We start from the raw sequence: 4,246 nt of genomic DNA on the forward strand, positions 1-4,246 counted from the left end.
GATTAGGAAAGCCCGTCTTTCCATGTGTGTGTGGATGATGCTTATTATAACACAAATAGGATACGTCCCAAATGGCACCGTATTTCCTATGTGGTGGCACTTTTGACCAGAGCCCTATGAGCCCTAGTACACTATATAAGGAATAGGATGCCGTTTGAGACGTAACCGTAGATTACACACTGCTTATTCAAAGTCTTTTTTTTTTTTATATATATGAATGCATGGAAGAGTATGTTATGTGAATATTTTGAAAATACAGATTTAATTTTCAGTTTTATTGTAACATGGCTTTTTAAAACATGTATGTTCGATATGAAAGCTTTGATATAAATTGTGTATATATATATATATAATGCATCTGAACAACCAACCTGTTGGTTTGGTGCCATTTGAGGAAATGTTTTATATTCTGGAAGTTTGACATTCACCTGAACTTGAATAAAAGCAATATAAATATGGCAGTTGTAACTTCACTATGCAAATGTATTTAATTAATGGTTCTAGGACTATATTTATAGGTGGGCAGACATTTTGTTTTTCTGATCTAATATCCTGCAATTTCGTCATTGTAAATAAGAATTTGTTCTTAACTGACTTGCTTGTTAAAAAAAACTGTTTTAGCTAGATTAGAGCATCATTTGGGTGGGCAACATGACATTTTGGGTGGGAAAATCCCTACCCTGCACGCCCCCCCCCATTGAGTGCGGAAAGAGTACTAAAAATAAACAGCGATTAGGGTCATTTCAGGTAACAGACAACGGATTTCGCGTGTCACGAGGCAAGATGTTTGTCCCTCACTCCCTTCCATCGTTCCACGTGGTCATCAAAATGCGCCCAGCAAGTATGCCAGACAGAGAGAACGAGGCAAAGCGAGAGGCTTTACTCCACCTAAAATCGTCCCACGAAAAATAAGCCCACGAAGTGAGGCGTTTTTTGTATGGAGGTCGGTGAATGTCGAATTTGGTCTACAAAACATTGAATTGCTAATTTGCTACGTGAGGCTTATTTGATCGAACATAAGTTTTGTAATGGGTAGGTTGTTAGTAATACACTGGTTTATAAGGACGCACGTGGCAATTCCGCAATTTAGAAAAAAAACGACTATTTGAGTTGTCTGTCTTCAAGATAGATGTATATTACCTATTTTAACATGGACATTGCCATTGAGGGCTTCCACCGTTTTAAAGTAGATTGCTGGGTGCAACCGCTCAATGAAGAAAATAGACTACTTTAAAATGGAGACAGCCCCAATTAGCAAGATAGATGAGTTGTCTGTCTCTATGGCCTGTCAACACGGGTATCTGCCCCCTGATTGGCTAGAATGGTCCCACCTGATCTAGCCTCATCCTGCCTGACTTCCATCTTTGCGGACATGTATTTCCATTGTTAGAGCGGTTAATCGACTCTCTTGTCAATATAATAGACAATCTTTGTGTCAGTGCTGATCATAACAACAAGCTTCCAGCTAGCAGCTTTGAGTTAGTCTTCCGTTTGAGACGTTTATTAAGGACGTGTTAACGACTGAAGTAAAAACAGGATAAAACACAGCGGAGGAACCGGAACACGGAGTTGAACGCACGTGCCATTCCAAAACAGAAACACGTGGCTCGTTGTGCTCTGTTACTGTTCGCTGGCAGAAAGGCACGTTTTAAAGACACAATATAGGTATAAAACGGGCTCTGTGCGGTATATATTGTGTTATTATTATGCATAAATGTAGCTACATAGCCCAGTTATTGAATATAAAAGCTAACATTGGCTAACTGTTAGCTAGACCAGGCTTCTGTCGCAGTTATTTGACATACTATTTTGACACCACTTTTGGAAATCATACTATTTATCTGTACGGTTAATATTAAAGTTGTCAAACAGCCAGTGAAGCTATAACTAGAAACGTCCCTGCTGAGGCTGATCTTAGCTAAGTAGCCTAGCTAGTTGTGTAACGAAGTTAGCTGGACTCAGGCGGGCCGAGGAGGGGGTTGTTCCCGCCCAACAACAGCGTGTGGCTGGTTCGGCTGTGGATGACCCAGGACACAGCGAGCTATGAGACATACTGTATTATCATTGACTACACTACTCTGAGAGGTCCACAATGTGGCTTTTAACTCTGTCTTTTGTATGGTCAAGTTAATGTATCATTGTGGACTGACACATTTTGAAATACATTTTGTGTTTTTCTACCAGATCGTCATTATGTCTTCTACTTGTGACTCCCTGATCGATGACATTGAGGACATGGTGTCAGCTGACGACCCGACTCCACAGGAGAGGCAGTATGCCAGGAAGAGCATCATACCCAGAGCCAGGAAGAGAAACACCCAGCAGACTACAGAGGTGCTGCATGCAGACAGGTATGGTTAAATCAATGCAGTGGGCAATGCACACTTGTTTTGATAAAGAGTGACCCTTGCCTGAGAGCTGAAGACTGGAGTTGTCTTCCTGAGCTAATGTCTTGGGGCTGTAGTTCAGGGGGCTGTAGTTCAGGGGGCTGTAGTTCAGGGGGGCTGTAGTTCAGGGGGGCTGTAGTTCAGGGGGCTGTAGTTCAGGGGGCTGTCTCAGTATTGTGACGTGCAGGAAACCCGGGGTTCAGTCCTAGTCATTTTAAAGCATGCTTAGACAAACTGGGAGGATGGCTCCTTCACATCTCTGTGCTGCTACTGCCTTATCTCTATTGTATGGCTCTTTCTCAATAGTCTTTCCCTCCATTCCTCACAACCTCTGTCCTCCTCAACACTTTCCTCCCCTCTAACCACCTCCAATCAGAAGGAGGGGTGAACAGAGAGAATGTTGATATTCAACTGGTGCGTCAGCGAGATGACCATGAAGGTGGCCCTACTGTTGCCACTAGCCAGGGACCAAATCAGTACTTCTCGGCCACTTCAATTTAATTGTAGAGTAACACTGCCATATAGTGGTTCATTATAGAATGCAAGCTGCGAGCTTCATCGACCCCCAATTACTTCATTTCATTATCAGCTTCGATACTATGACTCTTCCTCTCCCCTTCAGAATGTGTTTCTTGCTTATCTACATATTCTTTGTAGTATAGCAACAGTTTTAAAAGGGTACTAAAAGCCAACAGTCCCTTCCCATAGTATGAAAGAGCCCAGCGTTCATTGTATGTAATTGATACCTCCTCCTCTCTGTAGCGTGATCCCTGGCATGCAGAAGATATGGATGAGAACATGGGGCTGCTCCCACAACAACTCAGACGGGGAATACATGGCTGGACAGCTGGCAGCGAGCGGATACAAGATGACAGGTAGGAACCAGTGGGCTGTTCAAATAGTTGGCCTCAAACAACAAGTATAATATGGCCAGTGTGATGGTTACGAGGTGATGGGGAGCGTTGGTTACGAGGTGATGGGGAGCGTTGGTTACGAGGTGATGGGGAGCGTTGGTTACGAGGTGATGGGGAGCGTTGGTTACGAGGTGATGGGGAGCGTTGGTTACGAGGTGATGGGGAGCGTTGGTTACGAGGTGATGGGGAGCGTTGGTTACGAGGTGATGGGGGAGCGTTGGTTACGAGGTGATGGGGAGCGTTGGTTACGAGGTGATGGGAGCGGTTGGGTTACGAGGTGATGGGGAGCGTTGGTTACGAGGTGATGGGGAGCGTTGGTTACGAGGTGATGGGGAGCGTTGGTTACGAGGTGATGGGGGGCGTTGGTTACGAGGTGAATGGGGAGCGTTGGTTACGAGGTGATGGGGAGCGTTGGTTACGAGGTGATGGGGAGCCGTTGGTTACGAGGTGATGGGGAGCGTTGGTTACGAGGTGATGGGGAGCGTTGGTTACGAGGTGATGGGGAGCGTTGGTTACGAGGTGATGGGGAGCGTTGGTTACGAGGTGATGGGGAGCGTTGGTTACGAGGTGATGGGGAGCGGTGGTTACGAGGTGATGGGGAGCGTTGGTTACGAGGTGATGGGGAGCGTTGGTTACGAGGTGATGGGGAGCGTTGGTTACGAGGTGATGGGGAGCGTTGGTTACGAGGTGATGGGGAGCGTTGGTTACGAGGTGATGGGGAGCGTTGGTTACGAGGTGATGGGGAGCGTTGGTTACGGGGTGATGGGGAGCGTTGGTTACGAGGTGATGGGGAGCGTTGGTTACGAGGTGATGGGGAGCGTTGGTTACGAGGTGATGGGGAGCGTTGGTTACGAGGTGATGGGGAGCGTTGGTTACGAGGTGATGGGGAGCGTTGGTTACGAGGTGATGGGGAGCGTTGGTTACGAGGTGATGGGGAGCGTTGGT

The sequence above is a fragment of the Salmo trutta genome, unplaced genomic scaffold (genome assembly GCF_901001165.1).
Source record: "Salmo trutta unplaced genomic scaffold, fSalTru1.1, whole genome shotgun sequence".
NCBI classification, from domain to species: Eukaryota; Metazoa; Chordata; class Actinopteri; order Salmoniformes; family Salmonidae; genus Salmo; species Salmo trutta.